Below are 22,857 nucleotides of genomic sequence, written 5' to 3'. Positions count from 1 at the left end.
AACATGCTCCATAGTACTAGCTTGGTGAGTGAAAACTGATGAATCTCCTCTTAAGTAAGTAACTTATTGCAGCCTGCATGATTACACATGAATGGATTTTTGTTTTGTATCATTGAAAATTGCACTGCATTCACCTTTTCTAATGACAAGTGCCCTAAGGCACCAGACTCTCAAACTTGTTTTCTATCAAACATCACTTGAGACTTTTGGAACTTAATTTTTTCGATTCTGCAAAGCAGTTGCATGGGGTTTCCAGATGATAGCATGCTTTCTAGAATTAATGGAAAATATTGATAACTCAAATTACCGAATCAATTTGCAGGCCTCACCCGTCAGCTGCGATGCGGTGCATGTAACTCCCTGTGCACCCTGACACTCAGCAAGAGCTAAATTCTGCTGAGACCGAGGTGGTTTCATTATGTCGGCCTCACTTACCACCTGGAAAATTAATAGTTTAATGAAGCAACTTAAAAGATGACACCACCACAGCATTTCTGTGTTAAATCGCAGGTAATGAAGGTGCCGTTAATGAAGGAGCTCCGCCACCCGCACCTGATCAGCATCACCCTCACATTCGCTCTCTTCACTGGTGTCTCTTTCTTTACCTCACTCCCCCTCCCCCCTTTCAGGAATCAAAAAAGGCACATCTTATCCATCGCTGTCTGTTCCAGCAATCACACTATCCATCATACATGTTTCATGTCAGGTAAAAGCTTTAAACAGCACCTTGAGTTGATCCATGTAAAAAACTGGTATAATGTATCTATTAGCACCTGTAAAACCACATAGTAGGGTCAGTGTATGTGGTATGTGGTGTGTGCTTAGTTAACTTTAAAAGTTAAATACATTCACTGGGCATTGCTCTCAAAGACATATTGATTGTACTTTTTTTTAAAATGAAAATGAATTTACATATCCAATTAAATATAAATCTAAAATGATCATTTTAAAGCAAACCACTGCCAATCAACCTTGGATGCCATTTCATAAACCCTTATTCTGTTATTGTTATTTCTGTTTCTGTATCCAGATCATGTGTTATATGACTATACCAATATTCAATGTACAGTATATTACTTTTTTCTATAAGCTGCAAGTGTGAAGAAAATAGGGCTACAATTTTCACACATATTTAGGAATCACTAGCTATATTTCATTCAGCATCATGTGGAAAGGATAAATATAGTTAAAACACTAACAGTGCTCTGAGTGGACCATGTTATTGCTGAGTCATATCATGGACATAATAAGATTCTGAAAATGAAATGGCAAATCATATTGACATGACATTTTCTGAATTTCTTCCATTGTACCCCTCATCATATGACTACATCTTTGATGTTACACAACTCACAAGATCCAAGAGATGCACAGTCACATTCACTTCATCCTGCCAGTTATCATAAGCAAATATTTACTGGAGGATGACAAGCATGCTTGTGTGTGTTATGCTTGTTTTCATTCACTTTGCCACAGCAGCAAAATTATGGCTGCAGTTTTAAACAAGTCCTTCCAGCGTGCATGATCGAGTCAAAATTGTGATCATACCCCTTTTGTAGTACCCAGCAGGGCCCTATGATATCCATCAATTATGGCAGATTGGAAAAATTCCATTTTATAATACCTCTGCACCTTTAGCAATTTATGGGACTTGATCTTACAGCGTGTGCTGAAAACACAGAGTCAAAGGCTCTCTTAAGGGCAAAGCATATTCAAATTTTGACAAACAAACAATGGTGCCCTCTAACCCTGCTGTGCTAAACACCATTCACTGGCCCTGAATAAAAAACGGGTTCCGCTTCTTTCTGCTGGTCCAGGTTCAGGGAGAAAAGCACACATTTCCTACTGTCGCCTTTGTGTTTAATATATTGTATCATGCCCTTCCCACTGCGCTTATTTCTCATGGATAATGACAAGAGCTAGGTGATAATCCATGAGAGCAAATGTGTGAGCTAATTAAGATTATACCCAGAGAACCGTCAGGGTACAGTACTGCTCTGTGAGATGCTGCTTCCATTGTAAAAGTAGCTCCATTTAAACAACAGGGTCCATATCACCTAGAGAGCAATTCATACCAATTACATCTTATCATAAAATAGCCCAATTTAATAGTCAGGAAAGCAACATGGGGCATTTTCCATGTGTGAGAAGCAACAGCTAAAGGATTCATTTCCAGTCAATGAGCTGTCATTTTGTCTGGTGGACAAGATCTCTCTTAAGAGGATATAATAGTGGTTCGACTAGGGTGCTGTCTGTAATTAGTCAAATGTGAACTGGGTAGAAAACTACAAAAGATCAGATGCCCTGTATGTCTCTTAACGCAAATCAGACAAAAAAAATCTCTGAGGGGCACCATTGTAAATCTGAATATCACCTTCCCAGTAACTCATGTTTACTTCACAAACATGAGTTACTGGGATCCAAATGCATGCATTAGTCACACAATGATGTCATCTCTTGAACAGGGGACCTGGAGCACCTGGTGAAATTCTCGTGTGGTGATGGAAAAGCATTACTTTCTCTAGGTTCAACACACAAGCTAATTTCACATATTGAGCAAACACACATTCCGGGCTTGCGGGTCAACTGCCCATTCTAGTTTCCTAATGGCCTGTATGTATAAATTGTTAAAAGAATGTTTGTTGAAATAGAACAGAGAAGTCCATAAACTCCCCTTTCCAAGCAGAAAGGGCCGGATTGATTTGTTTGCTATGTTGCCTTGGACCTTTTCTGATGTAAAGAGCGTGCCTGACCTTTGATTGCCAAGCGCACTTGGCACTGTAAAACCCAAAAGTAAACACAGCCTTTATTTGCAGAAATTGGCCCAGCCTTTTAATCGCCAATTAGCCATTTTAAAAGACAGAGAGAAAGGAGTAAGATGCTGTTTTATAGTCTTTATTAGTTGATAAGATGCTGTAAAAGAAATCTGGGTGCCATTATCAATCCATTAAACCATTAGTAGGAAATTTCTCAGTGAAGTCTCAAAGCAGTCTCTGTTTCCTACCAAAAAGATCTAAACTGCCTTTCAAAAATTAAAAATGTAAACTTTTAACTTCTTTGTGATGCACAGTCTCACTAAATGTGGACTCACATATCCATTTCAGCTAAATGACAGACTGGTGTGGTCTTTCACTCAATAGAATCTGCAACTATTCTTACCTTGGTTCTATGGTTGTCTTTGGGGAACGTTCATCAGGGAGGAAACAGCGATCACATATGGTGACCTGTCTCACCTTCATTCCCATCATATTGTATACATCAATACCATGTCCAAACCTAAGCAAGGAAGCCAGTACATCAAGAACATAATCTATATACATACAGGAGCAGTACAACACAACCACACCACCCCAAACACACTATGATTTTAAAATCTACAAATAGAAGCCATCTGCATAAGAGTAACATGATTCATTATATTACATGACACATTTTACAAGCTTGAGTCAAGGTTGAAATTAAAGGGAACAATTTAAGTAAGCAAAGAACAGCTCTTTGAGAAAGTTGAAGAGGAAGATGTGTTTTCAGAGAATAACAAATCAGGAATAATATTGTTTCAAATCTTGTTTCAATCCACTGGCAACAAGCAAATAAATGTATTGCAAAAATAACCCTAATATTCTCACAAAGATATCAGTTGCTGACAATGTATTATAAAATTAACAAACTGACAGATGAGTGCATAATCATGAAAAAAATCTCTTTTGACAGCTAAGTGTAAGTGATAATTCAGTTTTTGAATCAATACAAACTTCATCATTTCAATGGATTATTAGAAAGAAATATATACACATGAAAACATCTGTTAATTTCACACATGGATTATCAGAAATAATGATTAAAAACTCAACATTATAACCATTCAACTGCTGTTGATAACATAATGCCACATTCTCAGGTAGCCAACGATGCAGCTTTCCACATTGTTTTGCTAATTGCTTTCTTTCTTGCTTGCTATTAATGGTTCACTTCTATGGACTGTTAAAGAGACAATTAATTTGCTTGATGCAGCTATATTTGTTTTGGTCTGGGGGGGTGGGGGGGGGGGGGGGCGACGACAAAATTTTAAACATGGCCTACACCACATAATAAATTACAAACACATTGTTTGAAAAAAAATATATACATGTAAAAACACTTTTGTGATTTTACTTGTGAAAGCAAATACTTTAAAATAATAAACACATTTCAACTGGGGCTTGAAAGGGAGAGTTTCAGCGTAAATTTCCAATAAAATGGGTCCATTGTGTGCACAGTAATCTACTCCTAATCTGGATAAGGGATCCTGATGTGTCTTACTTACTGCAGCAGCGGTAGCGGCTCATCTCTGCATTGTGCTTGGGCCGGCCTCCTTAACGTTTTAGCGGGGCCTTGACTGGCTGAACTTTGATCTGATGTCTTCATTGACGAAAGCTCCGGGCTGCCCATTTGGGATGCAAATCCCCCATGAGGGCCCATCGGTGCTTTGTAACGATGGCAAAGGGAGAAAAGAACAAGGAGTTTTCAAGGGCCTGGGAGGGAATCCCGGGGGGGCGCGCTGGTGTCCCTAATCCACATTGCAATATGGATTAAAGCGGGGGATAACCTTTTTAACGCAGAAGAAAGGGTATAGCACGGACAAGCCAGGGGAGAGGACCAGGATTTACACATAATAAAACAGTCTGCAATAAGAGCATGCTCCGTGTCAGAGGTCTGTGAATAGGCCTCAGTGTACCAAATTCCCAGGCCTGGTGGGGAAGCTTGCAAAAGCCTACCTAGAACCAAGTAAGCGTGAGTAATCTGTCCAAGCTGAATGGCTGGGGTGAAGCCCATTCATGCCTTAGAAGTTTAAGAGTTGATAAATTTATTATCAGTGGCGATTAGGCCGCGCGCCTGTCACCGCCTGAAGTCTGGAGGAAAAGAAAGGCCGACAAATCCATCAGCCAGCAGATGGGCGCTTGACTACCGTCTGCTGCCAGTGCCTCTAATTGCAACACCAATGTGGCAGAAAGCAAAGATTTCAGAGGAACCAAAGCTGGGAATTGATATCATGCTGCGACAGTTTATACATTGCCTGAGTGTACAAACGGCTCTCTCAGAAGAAACTGGGCCTTCAAAGTTGTTTAGAGATAGCCTCCACCTCTTTGCAACCTTGATGAAAGACTCACTTACATTGCAGATTTCTCAAAACTACATATTATTTATTTTTTTACCCCAAAATTGCTTTTTAAAATTGTGTAATTTGAAAATGTATAACTCACTAAAAGTAATTCTGAAAAAAGAGCTTTTTTAAGACATCTCTACAAGCAGTGCCCATTCACCTTTTTTTCTTACTGATGACATTTATGAGCCAACTTGCAGGGTGAGATAAACATTACAAGTCAAATAAGCTTTGTTCTCCGGGATTACACGCACCAAAGCAACCCACAAAGGGCTCAGTGGTTTGGTACAAATTACAACTGCTTTCCACACACACTTTAGCACATGGATAAACAATTTTATTAGCTCCATTCACTGTTTTACTCGGAGTGCGGAACGAAAACCCGAGAAACAGGGAAAGGCGTGTCGGATGACAATGTGGCATAATGTTGCTCATATGCCTGTCCAATTGCAGCCAGTGAGATAAAACAGCAAAACAGAGCAGGAACCTTCAACCATACGTAATGGTTTTATGAAGTGCTCTACTGGTAGGCTTGCCACACCCTTACCCCTCAGTGCAGAGAGCCAGAGAGGCCACAGCTCAGTTCTTGCAACTTCACTTTCAACCAATCCCCTTCCATTACACACCTGCACAAGCTCTAAATACCCTCCAGTAGCAATGACCATTTACCCAAATCATCACTGAAGCACAAGCACAACATACACACTTACACATGCACTTCACCTAAAGCAGTGGGCCCCAACCACCGGGCCGGGGACCGGTAGGCTACCGGGCCACGGCACATTCGCTGCCGGGCCGCACGGAAAGGATAAATTATTTATTTATGTATTTATTTATTTATTTAATCGGTAAAATAAAGTAATATTAAAATAATAATTATATACAATTATAGGCTATTCGTGCAGTAATTACATTGAACTTGGTGCAGTCTATTGGTCCTTTTTGCACCACTCTAATATCTCTCATGCCCACAACAGTTTACAGAATTTGAACTTGAGTGACGCGTGCGCTGCGAGTTCGTCACTTACTGTCACTTAGCTGTGTTGCCAACTTTGTACTAGCTAGCTAGCTGACATGATAAAAAGTCGTTAAAATCAAGGCTGAATATCCTGAGAAAAGCACAAAAGCACTGAAAACATTGCTTCTATTTCCAACATCCTATCTCTGCGAAGCAGGGTTTTCCACAATGACGGCAACAAAAACAAAATTTACGGAGTAGACTGGACATAAGGAACATGCTTCGGGTTCCAATGTTTTTAATATATGGTCATTGAGAGAAATATGCACTTAACGTTTTTTAATAACATCATCACGTTAGACCTACTTAATCTAAAATGTTATAAAAAAGCGGCCAAACTTATAGGCGTAATCGATATTCCGGTTGAGTCGTGATACTCTCCAACAACCACCCACCCCCCCAATGGCCAGTCCAGGAAAATATTGTCTATATGAAACCGGTCAGTGGTGCAAAAAAGGTTGGGGACCACTGACCTAGAGGAATTATTGATGAAGTCATCAGTCAATCATGAAGGAAACCTTTAGAAAATATTAATATAATCTTCTCCTCACAAAGCTTTTGAGTATGCAGTAGGGTGGCCAATGTCCAGATGTTCATATCAACATGCATGTGTAGGGAAAAACATTGTGATATATGGCACTTAACTAAATTATTAGATTTTGGACACTACAAGTAAACAGCACATATATTTACAGCTTTGAGCACTATTGTATATCTCATATTTTATGCCTGAACAACCATGCACAATTTTTTTTCCTTTGATAGGTTTGGCTGGTTATAGATGTTTGGTGAGACCAGCAGGTTACAGAACGGTCCAGTCATTCTCCAATGTGCGGTGAAACTCTGTCCGACAGTGTGCCTGTGGCATAGACGTGCAGGTACCTTCTGGTGAGCGTTGCCACCACATTAGAGGAGCGGTCTGTTCATCTTAATGGAAAGTGAACGTGCTGACAGTCTGTGACTTCCTCACTCAGGCATCAGCTCCCATCAATCACTCTGCTGATCGACGCTGCCGAGTGGAGCTGCAACATGCAGGACTCCAATTCACGGTTTCACTTCAGGAGCTCAAGAGCAGATTCACAAACTGTTTTTCCTTGTTCAGTAAAATGAACATAATTATAAAAAACCTGATTTAATGTATGAGGTCAATTAATTGCTAATTGTTCCTTGACATTATTTGACACTACTTTTATCATCAATAATTCATATAATCCATAAGAAAAGTCAAAAGAGTGGCTGTTGTTCCATCATTTTGTGTTGTAACCTTTCAGATAGGTGGTGAAAGAAGACCACTTAAATTCGGACTTGTAAAGAAAATGGGGGTGCACGCAAACAGTGGGTGTGAGTATGATGTGTATTCACTACATACATTAGACCCAGAAATAACGTCAGTGTGATAAAGCAGGTGTGACAATGCCCCGTGGACCTCTGCCTTCCTCAGGCAATAACAAAAACAAGATATCACCTTGCAAATAACACCTCAAATTAACACAGCCACATTCTGTGACACCATGCACCCTCATTAGGCCTGCCTGGGGCGAAGGCCAATCAGGAGAGGCTGCTGGTCACGTTTCTCTCTGCAATCATTAAGGTAATTCCTGCTTAAACACTCACTGAGCTCCCTGGGCTGGTCATTGTAGCAGCTTTCTCTGTTTGGATGGAGTGGGACTCACCTGTTGCTGTGCCCAGCTACTGCGAGATGGGGCCCCCTGAGGGGGACCTGCTCCTCATGCCAGCCAGCTTTAGGGTGATGGAGCAAGTGAGGGGAGGTGGGGAGTCCCACAGGTGTGTTGCACAGGCTGTATTTCATACAGAAACACACACAGACACAGACGCACACACATACACATGCACACTCACACATGTATGCATGAGCGCAGTACACAAGCAACGAAAATGTGTGGTACAGCCTTCTCTTTTCCCTCAAGCACACATTCACATGCCTACACAAACATTCAGTAAATGCAAGCACACCTGTCTTCAGTTGTAAAACCCTTATTCACAGTTTCAGACAAAAACACTGCTTTTCCATCACCATCATCTGCAAATATCCTATCAAAGCCCTGCCAATCAAGACCTGAAATGAAGGTCTTTAGAAGAAGAAATACAAGAGAGACATCACAGTGCATTAAAGGATCTGAAGAAGGGAGTCTTCCTTTTCCTGCTATTCATAAAAATCAACACATTTTGCACCTCCAGAGTCAGGACTGTGGTGTTTGTTTGTTTTTTTTTCCCCAAAAAAGAAAAGAACTGAGCAATGGGTAAGGCAACTGTTTTTAACAATTTAAAACCATTAATTACAGAAAATGAATCCAGATGGGTTTATATTATAAAACATTTCAATAATCAGGCACAGCAGTACTCATAAATTAGGCTACTCTATCCACCTTTCATTCCCTCCCCTCCATGTTTGTTGCCACAAGTTGTTTCTGAGGCATGAGCTGGAATCCCCTTTCCTTCCTGTCTTTTTTATGGAAAGCAGGGGTTAAACCATGACCCCTCCCTCTATCAATCAAATCACTCACAATTGGTCCCCATCTGCCCTATGCTTTCAAACAGCTTCCATCATTCTGTTTCACATTAAAGAATAATGTTCCAGGAAACGGCCAAACAATGTCACTCCCACGCACTCCCCCGTGCTCCAGGGTGTCATAAAAACCACCACATCGTAGACCCCTATTAAGAAGGCTTCACGCCCCCTTCAGATTGAGGAGCTAGTTTGTGTGTGTGTGTGTGTTCATGTCTGCACACACACAAGAGACTGAGGACATATGCATGATCACACATGCCACCAGTCGGGCAGGTACATTTCTTGTGTCCCAGCAAATGTTTCTGCTCAAAAAGTAATGCAGACACATCCAAAATACACTTCCAAAATATCCATCTATATATACATGGCTTATGCTTATGCTGAATATTAAATTCTTTCAAAAGTTAGATGCATGTTCAATTTGCTTGCTTTCTCAACAGCTATTATTATACTGGTTGGTTGGTTAAATACATTATGTTGTGCATTTTGTACAGCAAAATACACAATACAATGTAATTCATATTTTAAAAATCATTAAATAGTCATACACAGACCTGCCTAGGGCTAGCAATAGCACCCCCAAAGGCATGTCCACACTGCTCCTGTGACTTTTTAAAATTCATAAATAGATGTAATTTCTCTGATGAGACTTATATTTTCTTCTTCTCATAGTTGAAGGTTTTCACAAGTGATGGATTTGCAGGCAGTAAAATGTTATATCCAGAGTAGGCAATGGGTCTTTTAGTCATTGCTTGTCTCTGTCAGTCTCATAGTGGAGGGATAATTACACTTTGCTGGGTTGTCTCTCTCCATATGGGAGTGCTAGTAACATTTGTCATGGGTTTATCTGGCCCATGAGGGAGGACACTAATGGTATTAAAATGAACAACTGTTGTCATCTTACACTGTCAAAGATAGGACAGAGGCTACCTTTGACCTTTTGTGATTACTGATGAAAAGAAAATAACTGAACTGAAGTGTGCAAAACAGAAAATTATTACCAATGCATCTGCAGTGATAAAGATAAGTAGTCTTAAATATATAGTTCATGTCCCTTGTAATTGTTATTATTATGTCCATTTTGAAACTACAGGTACTTTTAAAACCTATTATTTCATTTACACTCATATAAAATACCCAATAATTACATGTATTTTCATATTGAAGGGCTTTTCACTCATAAGTCCTTTGTTCCCATCAGAGATGCTGAGAAATTAGAAATGTATTCATTTCAAAGCAGTGCATTTCATAACACCCCAATTGATACACTTGGAGAGGTGAGATACAACAGATTTGTTTTTGCTGTCCCCTGTTGTCTGTCTCTTTTGAGTCAATGTATATCCATGTTTCCTAATAAGAGGTCAGGCCACACGGAACGTCCTCCTGACTACAGTGGATACACATACAGGAGAGAGTGCCTGAGTGTAATCCATTTAATGGCTGCTCAGTGCTAAGCATGAAGAATGGAGAAACATCATTTGTGACAAGGCTCTACGAGTGTTACATTTGGCTGATCACACTACAGCCACCCCACTGAGCAGGGGTGCACTGTGCCGGGACCGACAGCCTCTCCGGGAGATTCTTCCATGCAGCTGAGCTACGGCCTTGCATCTACCCGGTAAGACAACAGGCATGCACAATCCAATCACACACCACTTCAGAAAAAACAAGCCTTACTCAACATCTAACCCAATTACTTCAATTTTTTTGCCTACTAACACCCAATATCTCTCATTCCAACAATTCAGTCCATGTGAGGAAATCTGACTGTTGATGTCCCAAAAGTGACATACAATACACCATTGCACTTGTAGGTATGTATGATTTACCGGTATTGCAATAGCATATTTCAATAAATAATGTTAGATTGTATAGCAAGCATGGGTGACAGAGAAATGTGTCACAGTTAAGTAGGGGCAGTGACAGATTGTCCAGCGAGGCCATGCCTGCATGTCTGCCACAAAGTGACACACAAACGGGATGTCACGTTGGGAAGCAACAGCAGCCACTCCGTGGTGTCTTTTCCAAGTGACATCAATTACTTGTAGGCTGCTGGTTGTGCAAGCTGAAAGGGAAGCTCCCGGTAGAGAACTGCTCGAGTGACAAGACAAGCAACTCATCTTACTGGGCCAGTGCCCTCACTGATGCCTCCTCAGGATTTACAACCACCCACCCCTTCCACGTGTCTAGTACCACCACGCCACTCCTGCCCAGGGTATGTCTTTATCCAACCCACGGGGCTGCTGTACATTTGACAGTGGTCAACATACACCTGACAATGTTCTTAAAGAGCAGGTATCTCTGGTGTGAGGCCTGGTTGATACCCCGCGGTTCAGGGTATCTGCACGCCAACAACAAATTCTGCCGCTCTTCAATTTGTCATCTTAAGGTCTGTCTTTTATTGGTGGATTTCTAGGTCACTGGCCCTTTGTGTCATTCAAAGGATATAAAAAGGCCCCCAGATGGGTCTCTTCAGATGGTGCCTATTGAGGCCGCTTTTCTATGGTGTCTTACAGACGAAATCTGTAGGAACCATTAGCCAGCCTGGGATTGTTTTAGGGGTGGGGACACATCTCTGGATACTGATGACAGATCAGTCATTATATCAACTGCGACACTTTCTCTTTTTGGTTTTACAATACAGACACAATCTACAGTAGGTATGGCTATGTGAGAGTGATACAGGTCAAGCATTAACTCTGATCCCTCATGTTTTGTGCTCCCAGCATATCAGTTTAAGAAACTGCAAAGCAAATGCACATGTGAAGTAACAGCTCTGGACTAGCTAATGGACCCTTTTTTAATTCAGTCCTTAACCTGTACATTTATCCCCTTTTATTACAATTCCCTTTTTTGCAAGTGTGACTGAAAATGCCAAAAAATACATATATGAGATGAACACTGACGTAGATTATCCGTAGAGCTCTTTTATTGTAGGTCAGGTACAGTGGAATTTGACCTTTTTTGTAAAAATATTGGGACTGAGTTTATCATGAAGTAATATAGAGAGACGAGCTCCTGTCAATATTTTAGCACATTGCAGGCTAAAGAGGTAAAAAAAAAAAAAAAACATTCTTCTGACTTAAAAATTAACGTTCAGCACTTCAAAATCAGAATATCAGGGTGCCAGGATATTTGTCAATTAAGGTGGATGTAGGTGCACTTACATTCTGAATAAAGTCACAGAAGGACAACTGATATCGTAGCAAAATGCTCCATCTACAGCTACAAGGGGAAATCTCTGAATGCGCTTTGCAGATAAAATTAACAGTAAGCAAAATGTGTTCAAGCAGTCTCACACCATTTAAACTGAATTGATAGAGTGGTTGCAGCAACAGACAAATGCATGGAACAGGAAAGAAGCCATTTTGGATAAGACTGAACCAAAATCAAATTCAAATTTTACTCCTTAGGTTCTTTTGAAGCCACTTTGAAACCACTCTTGACATGCATCAGCTAGTTATAACCTTTGGATTCCACATCATACTACACACTGCATTATCCTGCGTGGATGGGTCAAAATATCACATTCCAACCTATATGTAAAGAGAACATAAACTAATATAAATAATTAGTAACTAATTAAAAACAAATCTAAATCTAAATCCCACAATTAGCAAGGAATAAAATACAGTTCTCCTATAAACTGAAAAAAGCAGGTGCCAGCTTTCTAACCCTGGGAGACCTTTTCTGTGAAACTTTCAATCTGCATATTATGTGACTACATGCAGTAAGGGACACCTGCAACTTTCCTGACTTTATTAAAGTACCCTATAATTACGGGAAGGGGAAATAAGTGAGTGTCTAATCTCCAAGGAGCACCGTATCTGTTAGAGAAGTGGCAGTGGAATCAACACAAAGGCCTGCTGTGAGAACTGGAAGAATAAGGAACAGGACTAGGTTTCAGTTAGCCCTTTGTGCACACAAACACAATCTCACGCAGCTAAAATACTTGCTCAATAATTTCCCCAGAAAAGCAGCAAAGGGGTGAACTGTGCTTGTGTCTCAATCCCTGATGCTACTCTACAGCATGGTAGGGTACTTGAATTATTTCTGTAAATGTACAGCTGTGCAGTTGAATGTGGAAAAATAAATAAATAAAATAGGTATGAGCTGCATAAATATTCTCAGATAAAAGTGTCAGCTACATACCTACATACATATCTGGCAATCTTTGACTGAACTGGACCTACAAATTGGCATAGAGTAAAAGTGTCATTATGTTACTGAGCAAAACAGTAGCTGCACAGTTTTAAACATATATATATATATATATATATAGAATGAACACTGATATATATGGAATGAATGATTGATATTTATATGATACGCTATTACAGAATCAAGGATTCATAGACACTATAGCAAACGCTTGTACCAACAAAATTACTGCTCCAAATGTACAGCCATCGTTTGAGAGAGTTGATGATGAAGTGCGCTCAATTTTCAACAGAGCAGTACAAACTAGAGCGCAGGACCATATCAGGCCAGAGCCGAATGCATATGGAAGAACAACCAACGTGATACAGACTAACAGCAATCTTAATCTACATCTGAGCAGCATGTAAAACCAACCGTCCTTATCTGCAAAGTTCATTCCATATATATCAGTATTCATTGTATATATATCAGTGTTCATTCCATATATATCAATGTTCATTGTATATATATATGTCAAAGTTCATTCCATATATATCAAAGTTCATTGTATATATATATCACTTTTCATTCCATATATATCAAAGATCAATATATATTTCCTGTTTGGCATGCCATAATGTATATATATGTATATATATATATATATATATATATATATATATATATATATGGCAGCATGTGTCTCAGAGAGAATGCTTCCACAAAAAAGTTACGAGCGATGCAACTATTTAATAAATCTTTATATACAGACAGTGGCGGTTCTAGCTTGTATGGCACCCTGGGCGAACCCGTCCTCAACCCGAACCCCACCCCCCCCCCCCCCACCATTGAGTCCAAAATAATTCTGAAGTGCTTTGCTTTGAAATACAGTAAATGCGTCTGACACCCTATACATTTGTTGTACAATTAAATATACATGTCATTATGCACAATTTATCAAACTTTCAGAACAGGAAGCAAATGAACCATTTATAACCTCCTTGGCTAATTCTAGGCATAAGACATCCCAAAAGACTCAATATATCACAAAAGATACAAAATATCAGCATAATAGCCTATAGACATCTTTTGACAGCTTTGGAAATTCCCCTTACTGAGCTCAGGACCTAGTCAATACAATCACAGAAAACCATTATGATGTCACCTCAATGAAAGTTGTAATCGTTTTGCTGCAGGCTGCACACATTATCATGATGAAACTGTGTGAAAATATATCCAATTATGTATGTTATGTAAGCTAGTTGGACAGAAAACAGAATATTGTTGCCCTATGTGTAATAGCATAGCATGTAGACTGCATTGTGTATATTAACTAGATGTTTCGTGGGTCAGGGAACGAATGAGTTTTGGAGCGGGGTTCTCACTGCTCACTGCCAACCCCTTATGGCCAGTGTCGTTGCCAGTTGAGCTAAAGGCAAATTGCCCCTAACCTGTTGGCAACAACGCTAGTCAACCAGGTCTCAGGGAGTGACGTATCCGCTGCAACTGCTCGGCTACCTGCTACCCGCTACCGGACCGGCTTTACACAGGGCTCACACAAGCTACTCACTTCAGCTCTGCCACACTAGCAACACAGCAACATATGCTAACAAATATAAGTGTTATACTAGCCTGTTTCATTACATGCATAATATTATACTCATAAAGAGATGACATAGCCGAATACCTTTATCTTTTGCGTGTTTCTCCTCTTCTTCTTTCCTCTTTTTCTTAAACCGAGCACCTGATGACTTAGACCTTTTCTTATCCATTTGTGTTGATTTGGCACTCGAGCATTAATACATTACATACATTAAAACATACATACACCCATCCCCCAACACTGTCAACCAAGAGTCAAGACTAAACCAATTCACCTTGGTGGTGTGCAGACTGGTTTTATATTATTCTTAACGATTTTGCACAGACCAGAAAAAAATGCAACAATATGTCTGTGAAACTTTATATTCACAGTATTGTTGGATTTTGTTCTAATTTTAAAAGTAAACGAACCAGACCAAAAGCGCGCTTGGAGAAAAAGCTTTATTCGGCGATGAAATCCGGCAGCATCTCTGCCTGCGAAGCTTTAACTCAGGGAACTGTTACCGTGATCGGCCTTTTATACCATGAAACAAATGGCAACAAACAATAGGTTTTACACTGTTGCAGCATCAACCTATGTTCCCAATGCAAAGCGGGATCCTTTGATGCTGACCGCGTCTTTGTGTGGTGATGGTTGCCAATTGCCCACTCCCGGTTGTATGCTAGACTCGATGTCTGCTGCCTGCCTTAATCAATTGCTCTTGGCTCCAACTGTAGCGTGGCACCAAGGTGTGGAGCTTCCTTTGTAACTATGATAATAAGGCCATCAGGTTAACAGTTCTCTGATTCTGAACCATGTCTGGTCAGAAGTTAGAAGCACTATAATCTTACAGTATTATGAATGAATTGTGGTTTATTTGGTAGCATTAACATAGTGTGACTGATTTTACTAATTGCATTAGTACTGTACAAAGTTAGAGGTGCGTTCCTTGATAGATTTCCCCACTCCCCCTACCTCAGGCTTCCAGTGGGGAGACCTGAGGTCAACCTACCCCTCCCCCCCTCCCCATCTCATAGGCTACTTCTGAGTGGGAGACTTTCCCAGGCAGTAGCAAATGAGCGATAGAAAACCGATTGTGCAAATGTCACCATTCCGAATTTTTTGTGTGGGTACCCTGTGCCACCCCGGCAAGATGCCGCCCTGGGCCTCTGCCCATGTCGCCCATACCTAAATCTACCACTGTATACAGAGTTTGCGAACTGTGATTTCATATGTGCGGACCAATTTCCTTTTACAAACCAAATGCAATCTGACACAAACAGCAGCACCAAAATGTTACACATTCTATCCACACCAAAATACAGTGTTTTTACTTCCTGTGCAACAAGTGCCGTGGGGATTAGCACTCTAGTTCCTGCAAATGAGTAACAGATCGAAGACTGTACCCTTGAGGAATGGTACCCAATTACTCCTGTGACCCTGCTGGATGTGCTTCTGTGCATGTTTGTGGTTTCACAAACCGAGTTGTTCTGACATACACCCTGGTGCTACTTGGACACGTCTTTATTGATAAACCCGGGGTCATAGGGTGTTTTGGGTCTTTAATCATCAGATACCCTCGCCCAGGTAACTCAGCCAGGGGTGATCTGTGCCCGACTTGTGTCCAAGTGGCGCACTAATCCACGGATCCTCCCTCTGGATCCACAGCCACCGCGAGGCCATTTCAGCAGTCTCGAGAATGTTCCTGGTGGCTCTTCTGCACTGCAGTTCTTTAACTCCAAGGAGTTTGAGAGTTTGCTGTAGTGATTTGCCAGCAAAGCCCCAACACACAACTTCGACTGGCTCACAGCGGGCTCTCCAGCCATTGCTCCAGCACTCTGCAGATCTGCATATTTAGCCCTTTTGTGCTCGTTGGCTTCTTCAATCCGGTCTTCCCATGAAGTTCCAGCAGGACCACTTGCTTTGTAGAGTCCGATGTTAACAGCATGTCTGGACGGAGCGAAGTGGTTGCAATTTTTTCTGGGAACTTGAGCTGCCTTCCTAGGTCGACTTGGAGCTGCCAGTCCTGTGTGATGGCAAGAAGCTCTCCTGTGGAGCTAGGCCGATGATGTGCCTTCTCCCCAGCTCTGATGAAGGTGATGGACTGTTTGGAGGCGTGCTGATTCTTGCTGTCGTGAATTGCTGTGCTAATTGTGTCCGCCAAAGACCTTAGGACTTGGTCATGGTGCCAGCATTATCGCCCTTCCCCCAATGCCTTCGGACAGCAACTGAGGATGTGCTCCAAGGTGCCCCTCTTCTGGCACAGTTGGCACGCTGGAGTATTTGCCATTCCCCAGCTATGTAGGTTGGCCAGGCTAGGGAGAACATCATAGACTGACTGGATGAGAAAGTTGATGCGTAATGGTTCGGCTCTCCAGAGATCTGTCCAGGTCATCTTGCGAGGTTCCGCATGCTCCCATCTGGTCCAGGCACCTTGTTTGTATATGCTGACCAACTTTCTGCAGAGTTCCTCCTCCACTTCTGCTCATATCTCATCCTGAACCAGTTGACGCTTCTCCTTTCCACGGGTTTTGTCGTAGCATGGTTTGGGAAAATTCCCCAGTCCTGCCCGGCCCACCACCACAGTGCCCACCAAGATGTTGTGCCGCAGCCTTGCCTCCGCTCTGTCAACAGCTTCCTGTGCCTGCCACTTCCTTCTGGTCTTTATGAGGATTCCTGCCATTGTGACTTTACCATCAGAGGAGTCTTGGTACATCATAACCTCCCTGGCTCGAGTGACTTTGAACTCCTCTGCTTGGCTGCTGATAGGGAGCTGCAGCTTGGTGGAATGCCCATACAGGGCAATGCTGCTTAAAGACTGAGGGAGCCCCAACCACCTCCAGAGAAACTGACTTATGGTTTTCTCTAATGCCTCCACTGTTGTCATTGGCACCTCATACACTAGAAGGGGCCTTAGCAGGACTGCGTGTTGGTACATCCAGGCTTTGAATTCTCCTGGAAGCCCCGATTTGTCAATCGCTCCTGGTTTTTTGTGGCTGTGCGGCTGTGTCCTTCAGGTAACTGTCAAAGATCTTGCCCAGGCTCTTGACAGGTTTTTCTGTCACTGTTGGAATGTGGGTCCCTCCCAAGATAAGCGGAACTGGTCGGCCACTCTTTCCTTCTTCAAGACCAGAGACCTGGACTTGGCTGGTTTAAAACTTATCCTTGCCCATGAGATAAGCTGTTCCAACCCTCAAAGGAATGGATATTACCGTCACTGTTAGGTCATCCATGAATGCTCTTATTGGGGGCTGCCGAGTACCAGATATGGACTTGGGGCGTCTACATTCCACCGTTGCTGACTTGACAATCATGTTCATAGTCAATGAGAAGAGTGACACCGAGATTGTGCAGCCAGTGATTATGCCCATCTCCAGCTGATGCCAGTCGGATGTTAGTGACCCTGAGGAGACTCTCAACCTGAAGTTGCTGTAATAGTCCAAAATGATGTTTTCGGATCATCTCTGGATCACGGTGTCTTGTCAGTGCTGTTTCAACGAGCTTGTGTGGGATTGAACCATAGGCGTTGGCTAGGTCTAGGCAGAGTGCTACAAGGTCCCCTCTGCTTTCCCTTGCCTCCCGGATCAGCTGGCTCACCACTCCTGTGTGCTCTAGGCATCCAGGCACTACTGGGACTCCCCTCTTCTGTACTGAGGTGTCAATGTATGCATTCTTCAAGAGGAACTCAGTTAGACGTTCAAGAAGATCTTGAGCAGCGAGATGATATGAAACTGCTCGATGTTACTTGAATCCTCTTCTTTCGGTATCCAGACACCCTCCGCGTGCCTCCACTGAGCAGCGACCTTTTCTCTCTGCCAGATCACCTTCAAGATCTTCCAGAGTCACACTAAGAGCCTTGAACACTGCTTGTAGACCTTATAGGGTACTCCACTGGGGCCAGGAACGGAACTTGCTCTTGCAGCTTTGACTGCTTCTTTGACCTCCTTCAGGGTGGGCTCAGAGATGTTGAATTGGGTCACCGGTTCTGGAGGTGTCATCAGTGCCTCACATGGGCCGAGGTCTTGCTCTGTTGAGGTGTCACTGAAGGTGATACTGAGATGGTGGTTGATTTCCTCTACAGAACAAATGAGGTGGCTGCTTCACTTCTGTCCCAGTAGTCTCTTGGTGAAGCCGAAGGCATTGGCAATGAAAACACTGCACTTTCGGGCCCTCCCCTTGCCCTTCCTTCGGTGCCAGTCTGCCGGTCAAAGTGTAATGAGCCTCATTATCATCCAACTGGAGCCACTCCTTCTTATAAGTGGCAGGCCACTTCACCCGACGCTGTTCCGACTTCCTGCTTTGTGGGGGGACTTGTGTTGCTTGGAGGTTCTGGGCGCTGTGGGGTGACTCCGAGTCTGGCTCCTCCTCCATCTGACCAGGATCTGAAGTCAGCACTACAGAACTTGTAGTACTAGCTACTGCTCCTACACGTTGCTTCACTTGTTCCCTCCACAAGCAGGCCATCTTTGTCTGGTGGATCTTCAGACTTCTCAGGTTTTTGCACACCTTGCTGCAGATACAGACTGCGCTCATGGTTGATTTTCCGTTTGCTTGGGTCATTGCCAAGATGTCTGTCTGATTGGGCTCCTCCTCCCCCCTCTTGGGCATCCCTGGGGGTATGCTTCTGAAGGGTTCTTCATAGCTTGTTTGGCTGCTCCCTCGCAGGAGCTGCAGTTTGGGGTGCTAGCCCTTGCTGCCCTGGTTGCCATCTTTCTGTGCTGTCTGCTGTCTCTCCAGCCATCACCATTCTGTTCGTGGAAGTCATCCAGTCTTTCCTGGAATTCACAGGCAGAGCCAGATGTGGTAGTTCTGGCATACACCTTCTGGTGTTACTTGGACACATCTTCAGTGATGAACCCGAAATCATTGAGTGTTTTGGGTCTGAAAATATATAGAAAAGAGGCATGGGCGACATGAGCAGCCACCCAGGGAGGCATCTTGCTGGGAGCAGCACGGGGCACCTGCACAAAAAATTCGGAATGGTGACATTTGCACAATTGCATCAGTTTTCTATCGCTCATTTGCACATCATGTCAATGATATCATGTCACCATGTGGGTCAATTAACCTTGTCAGAGTGGGTGACCTGATTCTAGTTTGGGAGCTAGGCAGGCCACTGCCTGGGAAGATCTCCCACTCAGAAGTACGAGATGGGGAGGGGGTGGGGATAGGATGACCTCAGGTCTCCCCACTGGCAGCCCGAGGTAGGGGGAGCGGGGGAACCTATTAAATAGCGCACCTCTAACTTTGTACAGTACTATTGCAATTAGTAAAATCAGTCACACTATGAACTGCTACCAAATAAACCACAATTCATTCATAATACTGTAAATATATAGTTTCACAGACATATTGCTGCATTTTTCTCTGGTTTGTGCAAAATCATAATGACATGTATATTTAATTATGCAACAAATGTATTTAGGGTGTCAGACTCATATACTGTATTTCAATGCAAATTCAGGGGCACTTATGAATTATTTGACTTGTTGTTCCAAATGTCTAAATAAAAATTACAGTTAGCGCAGAATGCCAACACAATTTTTGTTGGCGGGGGGAAGGGGGCGCTGAAGGGGGGGGGTTCGCCCAGGGCACCATACAAGCTAAAACCGCCACTGTCAACATGTTTAACTAAAAATATAACTATTCATCAGTCAGGCTTTACTAGCTTACTTACTACAGTGCAAGTCATTAGCCTATTAAAAGCAAGTACCCCCACCGCTGTCAACACCTTACGAATTTGAATCCAGTAACGTTACATATGCTATTTTTTCATGCTATCAGGTAACCGCCTATATTCAGCCAGCCATGGATATTTTTCTGTCACTGCTCTGTTAAGCTACTGTCCAACAGAGAAAACACATTGAATGTGCACCATAATATAATACTGTATGAAGAATACAATTTTGAGAACAATAACTCATTAGCTACCTACCTAGCTAACTAGTTGGTTCACAAATTAGGCATCTTCTTTTTCATAGATGTGTTTTTAATATAAAATGCTGGATGCTAATGTCAAGGAGCAGCTTTCATCCAGAATATTCTAAAAGAAAGGTCATGTGCCTAATATTGTAAGGGCTCAGGCAAGGACTCAGTCGCAGACCAAGAGAGCTTCAGGTTCCAGGCGGGTTTATTAATGACAGCAGGCAAGTTGCACAACAAAAGCAGGCAGGGTCGAAAACCGGAAGGCAGTCCGTGGACAAAAGCAGGGTCGGTAACAGAAGCAGGCAGGGTCAGGAACCAGGCAGGCAAACGATCAGGCAACGGGACAAAACGGCAGGCAGAAAACAAAGACGAAGGGCAGGCAGAGTCAAACACGGAGAAATCAGACATCCAAAAAACTGCGGGAATGAAACAGGTACGAAACACACTGCAACGAACTGGCAAACAAGACAGGAACAAGCAGGGTAGAAATAGGGCTGGGCTGATGAGGAGATGGGATGCAGGTGAGCAGGCAGGCAGGTGAAGGTAATGGGGCAATCAGGTGGGCGGGGACCAGGCGGGGAGCGGGGCGGGGCTGGAACACAAGGAAAAACAAAAAGCACATGGACAGGGAAAAACAAAAACACCACAGCTAGGGGGGCGGAGCCCTGACAGTACCCCCCCCCCCTACGGACGCCCCCAGGCGTCACAGCGGGTTCGCCAGGGTGCTGGCGATGGAAGTCTCGGATGAGGGCGGGGTCCAAGATGTCCCTGGCAGGGACCCAGCACCTCTCTTCAGGACCGTAGCCCTCCCAGTCAACCAGGTACTGGAGTCCGCGCCCCCGTCGCCGAACCTTAAGCAAGCGGCGCACAGTGTACGCCTCCGATCCATCGATCAGGCGAGGTGGCGGGGGCGCCCGGGGTGCAGGACAGAGCGGGCTGCGGAAGACGGGCTTGATCCTGGAGATGTGGAAGGTGGGATGTATGCGGCGGAGCAAGAGCGGCAGCTTCAACCGGACCGCTGTGGGACTGATCACCTTAGCAATGGGGAACGGTCCGATGAAGCGAGGGGTGAGCTTGCGGGAGTCCGTTCTGAGGGGAAGGTCTCTGGTGGAGAGCCACACTCGTTGACCCTGGCGATAACGAGGTGCTTTGGTGCGGCGGCGGTCAGCGAAGCGCTTAGCCTGGGCTGAGGCTCGCAGCAGGGCGAGCCGTGCACGCCTCCAGGTGCGGCGACCTCGCCGGATGAACGCAGCTGCCGAGGGGACGCCGACCTCCTCCTCCTGGGCAGGAAACAGAGGGGGCTGGTAGCCCAGGCAACAATGGAAAGGGGACAGCCCCGACGAAGAAGATGGCAGGGAATTGACAGCGTACTCCACCCAGGGCAGGTGCTGGCTCCACGCCGACGGCTCCTGGGAGGTCAGACATCGCAGCACCGTCTCTAGTTGCTGGTTCGCCCGCTCGGTCTGGCTGTTGGACTGGGGGTGGAACCCCGACGATAAGCTGACTGAAGCGCCCAGCAATCTGCAAAATGCCCTCCAGAAGTGAGAGGTGAACTGGGGGCCCCGGTCAGACACCACGTCGGAGGGCAGGCCGTGCAGCCGGAAAACGTGATGAATAAGCAGCTGCGCTGTTTCTTTGGCGGAGGGAAGCTTAGGTAACGGAATGAAGTGGACAGACTTGGAAAAACGGTCGATGACGGTGAGAATGGTGGTGTTACCGTCTGACGGGGGCAAGCCAGTGACGAAGTCCAACGCGATGTGGGACCAGGGTCGTCGGGGAACCGGCAGGGGTTGCAGCAGACCGGCGGGCGGCTGGTTGGACGTCTTATTCCGGGCGCAGACAGAGCAGGCGGAAACGAAGCTGGAGATGTCCTCCCTCATGGTGGGCCACCAGAACCGCTGACCGATGAATGCCGCAGTACGTCGGGCGCCAAGGTGGCAGGCAAGTCTAGACGAGTGCCCCCACTGCAGGACCTGGGATCGGACAGACTGAGGAACAAAGAGGCGGTTAAGGGGGCAGGAGCTAGGACCCGGCTCGGTCCGGAGGGCGGCACGGACGGTGGTCTCGATGTCCCACTGCGCCGCCGCAACCACGCACCGGGTAGGCAGGATGGTGCTGGGTTCTGGGGTCTCGCCTGCTGGCGCGAACTGGCGAGAGAGGGCGTCAGGTTTCCCGTTCTTGGTTCCTGGTCGGTAGGACAGGGCAAAGTCGAACCGGGAAAAGAACAGGGACCAGCGGGCCTGTCGGGGGTTCAGACGCTTAGCCGACCTGATGTACTCCAGGTTTTTATGGTCAGTCCACACCAGGAACGGCGTCTTTGCCCCCTCCAGCCAATGCCTCCACTCCTCCAGAGCAAGCTTCACCGCTAGCAGCTCCCGGTCGCCGATGTCGTAATTGCGCTCGGTGGGCGTGAGGCGGTGAGAGTAGAACGCACAGGGATGGAGCTTGTTATCGGCAGCCGACCGTTGCGACAGGACGGCCCCCACTCCTATGTCTGAAGCGTCCACTTCCACGATGAACTG

The 22,857-nt window shown here is 44.3% G+C and overlaps 1 pseudogene; it reads right to left on the bottom strand.

Moving 5' to 3' along the window:
- LOC118787730 overlaps positions 1–19,018 on the bottom strand; it is a 30,466-nt pseudogene extending 11,448 nt beyond the window's left edge.
- Positions 19,019–22,857: the final 3,839 nt, after the last annotated feature.

The sequence above is a fragment of the Megalops cyprinoides genome, chromosome 13 (assembly GCF_013368585.1).
Source record: "Megalops cyprinoides isolate fMegCyp1 chromosome 13, fMegCyp1.pri, whole genome shotgun sequence".
Taxonomy (NCBI): Eukaryota; Metazoa; Chordata; class Actinopteri; order Elopiformes; family Megalopidae; genus Megalops; species Megalops cyprinoides.
The sequence above is the reverse complement of the archived record's forward strand: the minus strand, read 5'-3'. Positions and strand labels throughout refer to the sequence as shown.